The sequence below is a fragment of the Monodelphis domestica genome, chromosome 3, assembly GCF_027887165.1.
Source record: "Monodelphis domestica isolate mMonDom1 chromosome 3, mMonDom1.pri, whole genome shotgun sequence".
Lineage (NCBI taxonomy): Eukaryota > Metazoa > Chordata > Mammalia > Didelphimorphia > Didelphidae > Monodelphis > Monodelphis domestica.
The window spans coordinates 79,532,102-79,547,726 of NC_077229.1; the positions used below are offsets into that span (position 1 = coordinate 79,532,102).

The following is a 15,625-nucleotide window of genomic DNA, read 5'->3' on the forward strand; positions in this document are numbered from 1 at the left end:
CCTCTTCTTCTCTCTTCTTTCTCTCTCTCTGTCTTTCTCTCTTCCTTCTTCTCTCTCTCTCTTTCTTCTCTCTTCTTTCTTTCTTCTTTCTCTCCTCCTTCTCTCTTTCTTTCTCTCTCTTCTCTCTCTCTCTCTTCTCTCTCTCTCTCTCTTTCTCTCCCTCCCTCACCTCCATCCCTCCCTCCTCCCTCCTTCCCTTCCTTCCTTCCTCCTTCCTTCCTTCCTTCCTTCCTTCCTTCCTTCCTTCCTTCCTTCCTTCCTTCCTCCTTCCTTCCTTCCCCACTGGGGAAAAAAAAAGAACAAAAAGCCCTTGTCTAACAATATGCAGCATGAAGCAAAATAAATCTCCTCAAGTGACTGGATCCAAAATGTCTATCTCACTTCTGCTTTTTTGAGGCCATCACCTGGTAGAGAGGTAGCCAGCAGCTTTTTTCACCCTGGCCTAGACAATTAACTTCTAAACTGTAGCTAACACAGCTCTAAATCTATGGGTTCATAATCCTTTTAGTCCTAGAGACCTCTCCCTCCCTCCCTTTCATTCTTTTAATTCAAATTCAAATTTGACAAGACTTTATTAAGCACAACCAATTGATCAGGCTCTTTGTTCCAGGGTAGAGATACTGGTAAGAAAATAAATTCTCTCCCCCCCACCCCCTACCCCTCTCCCAAATCCCTTTGAAGCTTTAGCTGGTGAGTTTGAGTGAGGCGGTTGTCCGCCTCAAGACTTCCTCTTTAGTCCTGTGACCCTGGGCTACTCATTAACCCCAGCTGCTTAGCTCTTACTGCTCTTAGGTCTCGGAACAGATATTTAGTATTTATTCTAAGAAAGAAAGTAAGGTTAAAACAAACAAAAACTTCCTCCCTTGATGGAACGAGTGAATGAGAACAATTTGTTTCAAAGGTCAGGAAGGTGCTTGATCAAACATAGAAGATGCCAAGGCCATCCACTGCCGTGGCCATGGACAGCCATACTGACTTTTGTCCTGCCACTGGATTTTGATGACTCTGGGAGAGAGAGTGAGGCTGCTGATTTTGTACAAATTGTTTTGTGGACAAATTGTTCTCATCCGCCCATTCTGACTGAAGAGAGGCTTCACATCTAACTCAGCCCCTGTCAGTTACTCTCAGCCTGGTGTGGGTGTGGCCACTCTGAAAGCTACAGCTTCTTGTGGCCACAGGTGAGCGATGGCTGCAAGGTGGATGCCAAAGGTGGATGAGCAGCCCTCAGAAGGGTGCTAGTGCTCCTAAAACATCCTAAAGAGAGGGAGAGTCTAGAGAAGGAAGAGAAAAGGGCATGTCACTCATTCTTATTGCACAGAATACAAAGGATCCAGCAGAGGAGGTCAAGGAGAGATCTCTTTTCATTTTTTTTTCATTTCTGTGGCTCAGTGGATGGAGAGCCAGGCCTAGAGATGGGAGGTCCTGGGTTCAAATCTGGCCTCAGACACTTCCCAGCTGTGTGACCCTGGGCAAGTCACTTAACCCCAATTGTCTAGCCTTTACCACTCTTCTGCATTGGAATTGCTTCATAGTATTGATTCTAAGACAGAAGGTGAGGGTTTTAAAAAAAAACACTACCATCCTTCCAGTCACACAAGTTTGTATCTTCAGTATCATCCTCAACTCTTCCCTCTCCCTCACTCTCTCCTCTCATAGTCAATCAATTATCACTACTAAAGTCAGTCAGAAAGAACAAATCTTTAATCAGGACAAGAGTCATGCTCAAGATTGGATGGCCACACAGAGTCAAGCGCTTAAATACCACCCAGAGCCAATGCTCTGAGACTCTATGAACTGTGTGTCTCTGGAAAACAACGCCAAAGACGATTTTCCATAGAGTAACAGAACTTGGGGGGAGGGGGTGTCCTTATATGTCTTATATATGGGGAATAGAGGACAGGGAAATATGATTGATTGATTAGCTTTACAATGGCCAATTTTAGGGCTGGATTATCAGGGAGAGGATGATGCTTTATACTTTAAGGTTACTGTTCAGTCTGAGACCAGGTCAGTCTGGAATTTCCTTAATGCAAGTTCCCAAGGGACAGGGGCAAACTTGGGGGTTCCAAAAAACAGTTGACAAATGTATGAATTAAAGTCATGCTTCTCTAATTTGTAGATAACCAGAGTTGTGAGAGAAAGGTCAATGGATTTGGTAATTAGGTTTTGGGTGACCCTGGAAAGATGAATTTTCACAAAATGACTAATGCTTCCATATTGGCTCTGGAGTCAGAGGACCTGGGTTCAAATCTCATTTGAAGGTGGCCTTGGGTCACTGAACTTGCTTTATCTGTTAAATGGAGTTGGTCATGATAGCTAGGATATCCTTTTCAACTTTAGATCTCTGATCTTCCAATGCACAGTTCTTCCAAGAATGCCAATCCTCTGACATTACAGTCTGCTTATCTTGTGTGACTCTTATCAGTCTTCCTGTAAATCTGCTCCATGGGATCTACCAAATATGATTTGGTTGGTTAGGAGGAATTGGGTAGTTGGGTAGAGAGAAGTAGGTGGTGAGGAAAATGAGGCAAGAAGTGTCTAAAGGAGGGGATAGGATAATAACAGCAATAATAATAACTAACATTTATATAGAGCTTTAAGGCATGCAAAATCCTTATCTGATATGCTCTGGGGAAAGGCCACTGCCCAGAAGCTCAGGAAATGAGAATGGGAGGAGGGAAGAGCAACCACCTCTTTCGATTTCTCTATCAGTCAATTTGCAAGCTAGGAGTTCAGACTCCTTCCTTCCTTGACCCCAGCCACCAGAAACTCTAGGAGGGAAATTGAGCCAGTCCTTGGTCAGTGGATAAAGAAATTATTAAAGGGCTTATTCCAGGAACTCTGCTAATGACCAGGGATACACAAACAAAAAATCCAAAAGAACAATCCAAAGGAACTCTCATTTTATTGGAAGAGATGGTATATAGGTACAGACAAGATAGATACAGAGTAGATAAAAGTAACCTTAGAGAAGAAAGTAGCAATTGATTGGGTGGGAAAGAAAGGGAAAGTTATAATGGAGGAGGTGGGCTTTTAGCTGAGTTTTGAGAGAACTGGGGCACTAAGCAGGAGGTGCCCAGGTGCCCACCTTTTCCATCCATTCCTCCCTTCCTCTTCCTTCTCCCTCCCCTCTTCTCCTTTCTCTCTCAGATCTCCTTTCCCCTTCTCTCTCCACTTGTCTTCCCTGTCCTTTCTTTACCCTCTCCTTCTTTCTTTTATTCTCTCCCCACCTTTAGCCTCCTTTCCTTTATTATCCTCCCCTCCTTTCCTTCCCTTCTGACCTTTCTCCATCTCCTCCTTTTCCTGCCCTCCCTTTTCTCTCCTCTTGTTCCTTCTTTCTCTTCTCCTCTTTTATCCTTCGCCTATTTTATTCTTCTCTCCTCTTCCTTTGTCCTTCCTTTTCTCTCCCTTTCTCACTCTTCCCTTTCCCTCTCCTCCCCAGTATTCCCTTCTTTTTTCCTCACCTCTCCTCTAGCCTCCCTTCCCTTCCCCTCCCCTTTCTTTCTCCGCCCTCTCCCCGCCCCTCAAATGACGTCTCCCGGAAGTTCGTGTTCAGCACCAAGATGGCGCCTGAAACCCGGAAGTGAGCCGCAGCCACTGCAGCCGCTGAGAGGCACCGCGAAGCGGAGGCGCCGCTCGGGCTCTCTGGGTGCGCCGCGAACCCCCCGCCCCCACCCCCACCCCTGGCGGCTCCGGACCCAGGCCCGAGGTGAGGCGCCATCTCGCCGGCCCCCCCGTCTACTTCTTTCCCTTCCTCTCCCCCCTCCCTGTATCCCCTCCAGGGCGACCCCTCTTCCGCCCCGTCCCCTAGTCCGAGACTTCCGCGGCTTTCGGGAACCTGGGCCGTCCTGGAGTTTTTGGGGGGTCACATTCGGGAAACGGTGCTGCTCTGAAGCTGTGGGGTCACTTGCGTGAACCGAGGCCGCCCTATTGTGTTGGTTTTCTCTAGGGGACCTGGAGCTGTGGGGTCACTTTCGGGAACTGGGGCTCCCCAGAACTTGGGGGGGTTGTCTATCGAGACCTGGGACTCCTCTGGACTTGTGGAGTTTCTCCTCGGAACCGGGGCTCTTTTGGAGTTATGGGATCTCTTGGGAACTGAGGCCACCTTGACTAGGACTGTAGTTGGTGTTCCTCTTTAGAAATTTCGGGCAGCTCTGGAGCTGTGGGGGCCCCCCGGGGTTGTGGGGTCACTTTACGGAGCCGGAGACGCCCTTGAGTTGTGGAGTCTTTTTTAGAACTATGGCTGTCCTGGAATTATGGGGTCTCCTAGGAACTGTGACTGCCCTGAATCAGGGTGGAGTTGGTGTTCCCGTGGGTATCTGGACTGCTCCGGAGCTGTGGGGGCCCCTCAGAATTGTGGGGTCATTTTAGGTAGCTACGGATCCCCGGTGTTGTTCGGTCACTTCTGAGAATTGGTATCTCCTTTAATCAGGATGGAATTGGTGTTCTCTTAGGGATCTGGGGCTGTCCTGGAATTGTGGGGTGTCTCCAATCAGGGTGGAGTTACTGTTCTCTTAGGAATCTAGACTGCTCACTGTGGGGACTCCCCGGAATGTGGAGTCACTTTGGGAATCGTGGGCACCCAGAAGCAGGGTGGAGTTGGTGTCCGTTAGAGAATTTCCCTAGAATTGTGGGATCTGGATTAGGGACTGGGGCCCCCTGAGATTGCAGGATCCCTTTGGTGCCTCCCCAACTGAAGTTGGGGGCTGAGTGGGAAGGGGGAAGATTGTTTCCCTTCCCCCAATCCAGGACACAGGAGGGAAGTTGGGGCCCTGTTTTCCTCTGCAAAACAGGTTTTAGGGTTCCCTTCTCGAATACCCAGGCTTTATTTTTCCTGCACAGTGTTCCCCTTACCGGTCTTTGCTGCTGCCTGTGGTATAGTGCAGGCAGAGTCCTAGGGGAAAGCTGGGACACCTGGTTCACCAACTCATTGTGGGACCTGGGTTAAGTCACTTCTCTTCTTGGGCCACAGCTTCTTAAGCCATAAAATAAAAGGCTGGAATCAAATGGTCTTTAAGAATCTTCACCCATACAAAGTTGGAGGTCTGTCTTATGGAGTCTGTGCTGGCTAGTTCTGAGAAGAGCACCCTTTTTTTTTTCTCCCCCCTGACTCTCTAGGGTTTTATTTTATTTTTGGAGAGATTGGATAGATTTGTAGGTCTTACCAACTAGCTTAATTTTCACTGCGAAAGGAAAGGGAATAAATATTCATAGAGTACCCGCTGTGTGCCAAGCACTGTGCTGGGTGCTTTAAATGATCTCATTTGATCTCACAACAATCCTGGGAGATAGGTGCTTTTGTTATTCCCATTTTACAGTTGAAGAAACTGAGGCAAACCCTAATTAAGTGACTTGTCCTGGAGTCCTGTAACTAATAAGGCCCTCAGGCTGCATTTAAACTCTTGGCTTCCTGACTCCAGGCTCAGTCTTTCCACTGCACCACTTAGTAGAGGGAAGGAAAAGAAGATTGCCTTTAATTATGTAAAACAGAGCTGGAAACAACCTGGAGAAAGTGATAGGTAAACTGATAGGATATCCCCAAGTCTCAAATAGCACTTATATCTTACTTAGTAGCTTGCCCTATTGGAGAATAGGTGTTTAACTCCAATGGGTACATTTGTTATAAAGGTGAACATCTGTACAGGATTTAGTGTTTCATTTAGTGGTGAACAGCGGAGGGCTGGGGCTGCAATTATTTTTAGAGGTTTGGGAGAAAAAAGGCTAGCTGATAATTGCATTGACTCAGAAGGTGCTGTTTGCTTTGGCGCTTACTGTAAGTGAACAATAAGGCTTGCATTTAGAGTGCCTATTATCAGTTTCATAGATATGCCCTTCCTGTCACAATAAGCTCTTTAATACCAAGACTGTCTAATGTTGAGATTTTGTGGTAGTTGACTGGCCATCTTTGAGAGGGATTCCTGGGCCTGGGTTTAAGTACAAAGGTGCTTGCTGCTCTTTTGAAGCTAGTTTAGAGACCCTTTCTGTGATAACTGGCCTTTTAAAAGGGTCCCTATCTCCTCTTATTCTCACAGCAAACTTGGGAGGTGGGCATTCCAAAAAACATCATTACATCTCTTTGATAATAGCAAAGCTCAGCTTACATTTTTTGGGAACCCTACCCAGCATTACCACCTATTGTGTGACTGAGCAAATCACTTCACTTGCCTTCTCAGACCTCAGCTTCATCTCCCTTGCAACTCTAAATCTCCAGTGCCTTGCTTACCAAGTACTCCCCTCATCAAAACCCTGAGGTCTCTGGTGCCAGTATTGGGCCCTCCACTCTGTAGAGTATCCAGAGAAATTGTGCCTTACAGAGGTAAAGGGACTTGGCCAATGGTGGGACTTGAATCCAGGCTTTGATTCTGTCCTGCCAGACTGGAGCTGAGGGCTTGCCACTGCTTCCCATTATGTCTTGCTGCCTCTCTGCCTAAAGTCCTGAAACTCTGTGGTGTAAACATTTCTATAATACAAGATTCCCATCCATGGAAACTGCCTGCCCTGTGGTTTTCTTGGCATAGGACTAACTTTAAGCAAGTTAACATCGGCATTTGTGGGCTAACAGACGAGTCCCAAGAAGGCCCCCATAGTTGAGCTTGTCCCTATGTATTCATGCCATTAGGAGGGACTATAAATTGATTTTTTATTGTTGGATGGATTTGCCCTTCCTTAAAGTAGGGGTTTAAAAATTCCTCTATTTGATTCTGTGCCTTTTAGTACTTCCATTTTCCTCCAGGTTTCTGTTCCCCTTTGTCTTGACATCCATTCTTCTTTGAGGAAAAGATACATGAATAATTTTTTGGTTAACTTTGTGGTTTCTAAGAGCATTGAGGGCTTGGCATTTGGGATTAAATGACTTGCCCCTGGCCCAGGGTCACACAGCTTTGACTTGTGACTTTATTCAAACCTTGAGCTTCTCATCTCCTTGTTCTTCCACAATCCCTTGTGATTTTACCAGAAGATAGAGTAGTACCCTTGGGGCTAATGCTTCTATAGACTTAGCCTACTTCCTAAGGGAGGAGTTGGCCCTTTGTGCTCTCTTCGGAAGAGAAATGCTGTATTTGCCTCCAAGCCCCTGGACCTGTTTGAAATGAAATATGGAAGCCAGATTTGGTGCCCTGGTGATCCAATGATTTCTGCTGCATGGAGATTTGTTAATGTGTTCTTTGAAAATTGCTTGTTCCCTTTGTGGTACAGTAGAGATAGCACCGAGTTGGGCTTCATCAGAAGAGGTTCATATCCTAGTTCTTTCATTTACTATCAGTGTCACCTTGGGCTAGTCACTTGACTTCCCAGTTTGCTCTTAAAATTCAGGACTGTATGACCCCTAAGGTCTCTTCTATTTGAAAATCATTAGTCTTAAACATTTTGATTTAGTTCTAACCTTTTTGTCCCTTGGAAAAATGAAGGGGAAGGGATTTATTTAATCAATGTCCCATTGGATTCCTCATCTGAATCCAGTGCTCTGTTCTTTCTTTGCTATTTAAACAGGTGAGAGCAGCCATCCAATGGACATGTCATTTATTTTATTGGACATAAATATGAGAAAGAAAAAAACAGCTCTCTAGACAGTCTTGGATGGGGGGGGGGAGCTAGGAAGCGATCTTAAAGTAAAGAATGTTGAAACTGATTGGTATCTTAGAAATGATGAACTCCAGCCCCTTCATGTTACAGATGAAGAAACTGAGGCTTCAGGGGATTGAGATCAATGCAATCCAGAGAATATTATTGGGTTTTTGCTATTGTGTTTGGCATTTTGGATGTGTCTGTTTCCCTCTCCCGACCTCCTTAATTTAGAGTCTTGGGGACCTAGAGTCAGGGAACCTGGCTTCTTTGTCCCCCCCCCCCTTTTTTTTGCAACAGTGGACTGTTTTTTCTCTGTAAAATGGGATATTGCACAGTAGCCCCTGAGTACTGTTCAGCGCTGATACTCTATTTTCTTAGACCCCTTCCACTTCTAACCTTCTGAGATTCTCTGAATTGCCAAGGTCACCCACAACACTTAATTCTTGACAGGTTTCCTCTTCTCTGTACTGCCTCATTATCATGCTACCAATTTTTTTTTTAAGTCGAAAATGTACTGTCTTTTTCCTAGAATTTGAGCTCTTCCCTTAGAAGACAAGGAGTCTGTAATGAAAGTGCTGATGTGACTTAACTTCAATCCTTATAAACTGAAATGTGCTAATAAAGAGCCACTGTGCAGTCGTTGAATACGTAGCTGGGATTGTAATCACCAGAGACCAACTCTCCGGAAGGCCTTCTTAGACCTAATTAAGAAGGCTTTTATACTCTCCTTTGGGGAGGATGCAGGACAGGAATTAGCTTGTCTGCCTATTTTTTTTTTTTTTGGTGGGAGTGTATGCAACATAATCTAAAAAAATTGGAGTGAATTGAGAAAAGGCTGACATTGTATGGCCTACTCCCAATTCATTGCCTTGAAGTTGCATATTTATGTGTGCGATTGCTAAAAGGGATGAACTTTGATATAAGTTGAATAACTTTTTCCATAGTGAGTGCTATGTGGTTAGACTGCACATTCAGAATTTTTATACCAGTGCTGGAGTGGGCAACCTAGAAACTTGAGGAATGGAATGAGATAGTGTGGTTAAAGACCCACCTCCTTTTCCCTCTTTGGCCCTTTTCCCCTCTGGGAGGTTAGAGGCAATTCCTTTTTTTTCCCCTTTGTATTAAATGTTGCTCTCCTGGTTGAAAACTCTTCTACAGTTGATTAGGAGCTGTACCCATACTTCAGAAAAACAAACAACTTTGAAATGACAACTGCACAAGATCTCAGAGAGCATCTGGTCAGCCTCCTCATTTTATAGATGAGGAAACTGAGGCCTAGAGACTAACCAGTCTTTGTGGGTGAGAATTTGAACTTGGATTTTCAAACCCTAAATCCCCAGATCTTCTTACTTCTTCCTTCTGCCCCTTTGATTTGATTTGATTTATTTTAAATCCTTACCTTTTGTCTGAGAATTGATACCCTAAGTTGGTTTGGAGAAGGAAATGGGGCAAAGGCTAGATCAGTGATGGGCAATGTTTTGAGATTGGTGTGTCAAAATTCGTCAAAAAACTGAGTATAACTTGGGTGGTGTGTTACTTTGAGAAAAAACCCATAATTTTGTGATATTTATAGTTTAAATAACAAAAAATGTATAATTGTAATATATAACTATTTAATAAACAAAAAATTAATTATTGAACTTATCTGCTTAGTGACTTCTTTGTTTATCTGTCAGTTGGTTTCTTTTGTTGGTCTTGATATTATTTAACTTGTATGTGGTGCCATGAACTAAGATAAGTGAGGGGGAAGGGGAATTCTTTAATTAACCTGCCTATTAGTGACTTTTTGTTGCTGAATTTCATTGGCTAAATCTTCAATTGAAGGTTGGTATTTTGCCCAAGCAAGCGCTACTAACTTCATCTGTCAATCTGTTTCTTTTGTTGGTTTTGTTATTATTTAATGCTGAGAATAAGGTCTCACAAAAGTACATAGAGGGAAAAGTTGTGACTAAAGCCATTGCTATATTTTTCAGGGTGCTAAAAGTGTCTGGCAATTGGTTCTAGGCACTCTTCTGTTTCAGGTGGTCCGGAGCCCCTCCCAGTCTTCTGCTGGTCTGGCCCCGCCCCTCCCCAGCCTGCTGGCCAGACCAGCAGGGGCTGCTTCCTGCCAGCCAGCCTGCCTACCTGAGCACACTCCTCCTCTCTGCCCCTACAGGAGCCCCATGCACCCCAGCCACCTAGCATACCTCTCACCACGCCTGGCACACCTCCCACCACTACCCTCCCCCCAGCTCATGGATCAGTGCCCCCCCCCCCAACCCCCCACCAGCCGGGATATGGCATGGCCACCACCATGGCTACATGCAGGCATTAGGCTCCCCCAGCTGCTTTGGGCCCAAGGTTCCCTGAGCGCACATGTGGCCATGTGACATTGAAAATGGCTATGTGTGTCAGTGCTGACATGTGTGTCATTGGTTTGCTATCACTTGGCTAGACAATAGGTTAAGTGATTTGCCCTGGGTCACACAGCGAGGAAGTATCCGAGGCCAGATTTGAAGCCAACTCCCAGGCCTAGCTAGCTATCCATTGCCTATCCACTAACCCCCCTACTTTCTATCTTAATAACAATTCTAAGACAGAAGAGCAAGGACTAGACCTACAGGATTAAGTGATTTGCCCAGGATCACATATCTAGGAAGTATCTGAGGTCAAATTTGAACCCAGGCCCTCCTGACTCCAGGCCTGGTACTACTTTGTTGCCCCTCTTCTGCTTTTTTAATATCATTTAAGAGCAGCACTGACCTGTTTCTCATGATTGTCATAATTCCTTTCATTTTATATCTGAATTGCCTTGTTTGTGAAAGGGCTGAATTTCTTGAATAGATGCAGGAATATGCTGATTTAAACAGAATGGAATGAAGGCAAGGATTTTTTTTCTCTGTTTTGTTTCTAGTTACAGTCACTTTTAGAAAAACAAAGTATTTACCTTAATCTAAATTTTTAAGATAGACTCAGGATTTCAGCATAGGAAGGGATGTCAAAAGCTACCTAAGCCAACATTCTCAAGTAGTCATTTACCCTCTTCTGAAATATTCCTAATGATGGCATTCTCACCCCTAACTTCTGAAGCAGTCTGTTCCATAATAGGGTAGCTTTGATTCTTCTGAAGTTTCTCCTTGGGTTGAGAGCAGAAATTTGCTTTCCTATAACTTCTACCCCTTCTTCCTACTTTTATTCTCTGGGACCATATGGAAGAATCTGCATGGTTCAGTGACAGCTTTCTAGAGAGTAGGAGGACCTAGGAATGCCCATCCTATGTCTTTACTTCTTCAGGCTAATTGACTGTAGTCCTTCCTGGTTACATCTTTGGGACCTGCTTCAAGTTGTTGGTGTTTCTTCTAAAATGGGATAAGAACTGAGCTCAATATCCCAGATGTAGTCTGCCCAGGACCTTGGATGGTGTGACTGGTGCCTCTCTCCTTTGGGACACTGGATTTCTATTAATTTGAAATGTGGCTGCTTTAGCTCTGGCTAGCAGCTGCCAGGTCACACTCTTGACTAATATTGAGCTTGCAACCATGAAAATTCCTAGGTCATTTTCGTAAGAACTGTTCTCCGGCCAAGTCTCCCTTGCTATTAAATACTTGTGCAATTATATTTTTGAGCCCAAGACTTTACATTCATTCTTAATAAATTTCATCATCTAATGTCTGCTCATCATTCCAGACTGTCCAGGTTTTTTTTTTTTAATTTTCAATAGTGTTCCCCATTGTATCCTCCCTCAGGTACTGGTTAAGTGTTTTTGGACTGACTGAATTAATCTGTTAGTGAAATAGAAAAAACACTGACTTGATTTCATCTCAGGCTCCAATTTCCCATTTGAAAGTACTCTATCATTTTTGTGAATGTGTTGTGTTGTGTGTGTGATAAGTAAAAACTCTTATCTACTGCCATAGAATTGATACTAAGAATCAGTTCCAAGGCAGAAGAGTGGGAAGGGTTTAAGTGACTTGCCCAGGGTCACATAGCTAGGAAGTATCTGAAACTAGATCGGAACCCATAACCTCCTGTCTCCAGACCTGGCACTCTATCCACTGAGCAACCTAACTGCTGCAACCCTTACCTTCTATCTTAGTACCAATTTTAAGGCAGAAGAATGGTAAGGGCTAGGCAATTGGGGTTAAGTGACTTGTTCAGGATCACAGTTAGGAAGTGTCTGAGGCCAGATTTGAACATAAGACCTCTGCCTCATCATTTGTGTTTAAGGAGGCTTTCAGCTCTTTAAACATTTTTATGATGATAACAAGTTCCCATTGAATAATCTTGGACACAGTTAGGACATCTGGTTCAAATGTCAATTCTGGATATCACTTCAACCTCTTTGAGCCTCAGTTTCCTTATCTTGAAAATGAGAAGAATTCTTATACTGATTCTCTTCTGGGATTATTGTGGTGAAAGCTCTTATCACCCTATGGAAAGGCCACCTACTGAGAATTCCTGATTCTGCCATGAAATTTCTGGGTGCCCTTTGCAAATCACTTAACTCTTCTTCATCAGAAAAATGAGGGGGTGAGGTGACATGATTTCCAAGATCCTTTCCTACACTTCTGTTCCGTGATTTGAGGAAGCCCCAACAAATCACAAGCCTGCAAACCCATTTGTAATTGAAAGAACACTAGATGGAGATGCAGACAATCTGGTTCAAATCCAGGTCCTGTTTACTCTCTGAGTAACCTTGGTCAAGTTATTTATCTTCTTTGGTTCCTAGTTTATTCCTCTGTAAAATGCCTGAGTTGGATGATGATCCCTAAGGCCCCTTTCCACCCACAGTCCTGTGATCCTCTGAAATAGAAACCAAGGAAGTATGTATACTATTTGAAGACCTAATACTTCATGAATGTGCTGAGTAATATGGATCCCAGCATAGATAATGGCAGCAATAAAGTTTAATTGAACTGCCTTGAAGTGATTATATTGTAAGACTCATTGAGAAACAGATTACATAGAGTTAATGAAAGAATTTGCTGTTCTCTCTGCTAGCTATAAAATTGTCAGACCTCAAGAGAATTCCAAAGTCCACAGATGCAGTATTTTTTCCTCTAGCAGGAAAGATGTGCTAGTAGGGTAATTGAAGGGACCTCTTGTCTGTTCTGATGTGTAGAGGGCTTGGGTTTTATGGTAAGGGAGGGAGACAGCTTGAGAAAGGAACACCCTTGAAAAAGGGGTATTCTGGTACACATTTCTGTAGTACTAGGATATTTCCTTATAATCTTGTGAGTTCTGGAGAGCAAATATTACTGTTCCCATTTTTTAGATGAGGAAAGTAAAACTCAGAATTGCAGTGATTTGCCTAGGATTGCATAGATCAGAAATGTTGAAGCAATGATCTGAACTCAAGTCTCTTCCAAGCTTTGTTCAGCTTTTGTTGGCTGCTTTCTGTTTCCTGGTCAGGTCATGCTTTGGTTGGGGTGATTATAGAAAGACTAAATGAGTCAGTGCTTTTTTCCTTAATGTTTTGAAGTCAAGAAATGACTTGACTGTTGTGTCTGTGAGTTCCCAGAGCCCTTTGGTGGAAGGGGCACAGAAAAATGGAGCAGTTTGGACTGTTCTGAACACCTTCCTGCTCGATCTAGAGGTCTTGCCAAATATGAGCCTTAAGATGCTACAAATGCATCTTCTTTGCTTGTCAGTCAGTAAACATTATACAATATATCCTATGTTTAGATCTGGTTGACTGCAATGTGAATGCCACAAGAGCTGGGGTCATTGTAGGCAGAAATATAGCATCCAGAGCAGGACTCAGGATGGTTTCTTTGAGGCTTCCCAGAGCACATCTGAGGTATGGCATGCAAACAGTTTTGGGCACCATGTTTTCAGAGGACATGGACAAGGGGAATGAATGTTTCCTAGGATAATGATTGTTAAGAGTTAAGAGGACATTCCTAGAGGAGGAATGGTCAAAGGAACTGGGCCCATTCATCCTGTGAAGAAGACGTGATCATTGTCTTCAGGTCCTTGGATAAGAGGGAACAGTCAACCTGCTTCACCCTAGAGGGAAGAAACAGACATAAGCAGAGGAAATTTCAGAGGCATGTTTCAGGTTGATATGAAGAATCTCTTAATGAGTAGAACTGTCTGGCAGTAGTGTGAACTACCTCAGGAGCTGGGGAGCTCTCCAGCACTATAGCTATTCATCGAAAAAGAGCCTCCATTATGCACATAGCATTCCTAAACCAGAAGTTTGACTAACTGATTCTGAGTCCTCTTTCACTTTTGAAGCTGGGTAATTCCATAAATGGGATGTAGCTTGATAATGGGCAGCTATGTGGCTCAGAAGGTAGAGTGCCAGACCTGGAATCGGGAAGACCCAATTTCAAATCCAGCATCAGACACTAGTACGGGACGCTGGACAAGTCACTTAACCCTGTTTGCCTCAATTTCTTCATCTGTAAAATGAGTTGGAGTAGGAAATGGCAAACCTTTCTAATATCTTTGCCAAGAAACCCAAATGGGGTCATGGAGAGTTGTTGATGACTGAACAAGGACAAACAACAACAGCTTGATGTTATGATAGGAAATTTTAGAATGTCTTGGAAAGCATGACACAGCCCCACAATTCTAATTTAGCCACGTGGTAGAACAACTGAATTTTGTTAGCCTACAGAATCACAAATTCAGAGTTTACTAGTGCCTCCCCATCCCAAATTTGTGGTCAAAGAAACGTGTTGATGATTCACTGATTCTCTGTCAGGAATTTTCCCCTCCACTTTGACTAAAGCATGTTGCTTGAACATCTCTTGTTGTTGTTGTTTTAAACACATAACCTTCTGTCTTAGAATCAGTACTGAGTATTAGTTCCAAGGCAGAAGAGTGGTAAGGGCTAGGCAACTGGGGTTAAGTGACTTACCCAGGGTCATACAGTAAAGAAGTATCTGAGGTCAAATTTGAACCTAGGTCCATGGCTTTCTATCCACTGAGCCACCTCGCTGCCCCCAAACATACCTTGTTTTTGAGGGACTGTCTCCTTACCTTTGGATCTTCTGAAAAACCAAACTCAGAATGGAGCTCAGCTTTATGGAGCAAGAAGAGACACTAAGCATACTATGTTCCAAGAACTGTGCTTGGAACAGGGAGACTTGACTTACTATGGCTTATTGGAGGCTTAATTTTTTCATCTCTGAAACAGGGATAATTATTATACTAGCATTGTCTACTTTAAAAGGCTATTATAAGGATCCCTCACAAAAGGGAATGAATATAAAGTACTTTTTTTTTTTAAACCTTACCTTCTGTCTTGGAATCAATACTGTGTATTGGTTTCAAGGCAGAAGAGTGGTAAGGACTAGGCAATGGGGGTGAAGTGACTTGCCCAGGGTCACGCAGCTGGGAAGTGTCTGAGGTCAGATTTGAACCCAGGACCTCCCATCTCTAGGCCTGGCTCCCCATCCACTGAGCTACCCAACTGCCCCTTATAAAGTACTTTGTAAAGAAATGGGGTGTCAACCACTTGGCAAACCATAGTCATCTGGAAGTGAATATAGCCTAAATCAGATTAAAATATAATTAGGAAATATCTACCAAAACTAAATTAAACTAAAATATAACTAGCATTACATGAAAAAAAACCAAACCTTTATCTTCTGTTATAGAGTTGATACTAATATTGATTTCAAGGCAGTAGAGCAATAAGGGGGTAAGCAATTGGGGTCAAGAGACTTGCCCAGAATCACACAGGCAGGAAATGTAGGAGATCAGATTTGAACCCAGGACCTCCCAAATCCAGGCCTACTTCTTTATCCCACTGTTACCTAGCTGCTCCTAGCATTATATTTTATTATTTTATTTTTAAAAATTAGTTAATTAATTTATTTTTTAAGCCCTTACCTTCTGTCTTAGAATCAATACTAGCATTGTCTACCTTAAAAGGCCATTATAAGGATCCCTCACAAAAGGGAATGAATATAAAGTACTTTTTTTTTAAACCCTTACCTTCCGTCTTGGAATCAATACTGTGTATTGGTTTCTAGGCAGAAGAGTGATAAGGACTAGGCAATGGGGGTGAAGTGACTTGCTCAGGGTCACACAGCTGGGAAGTATCTGAGGCCATATTTTAACCTAGGAC

At 43.5% G+C, this 15,625-nt stretch overlaps 1 protein-coding gene across 1 annotated transcript in view; it reads left to right on the forward strand.

Moving 5' to 3' along the window:
* The first annotated feature begins 3,538 nt into the window (after positions 1-3,538).
* Positions 3,539-15,625, forward strand: part of SBNO2 (strawberry notch homolog 2) — a 239,803-nt gene continuing 227,716 nt past the window's right edge. The window contains exon 1 of the mRNA XM_007489371.2: positions 3,539-3,709. The gene's annotated coding sequence lies outside the window, so the exon portion shown is untranslated. The remainder of the gene's footprint in view (positions 3,710-15,625) is intronic.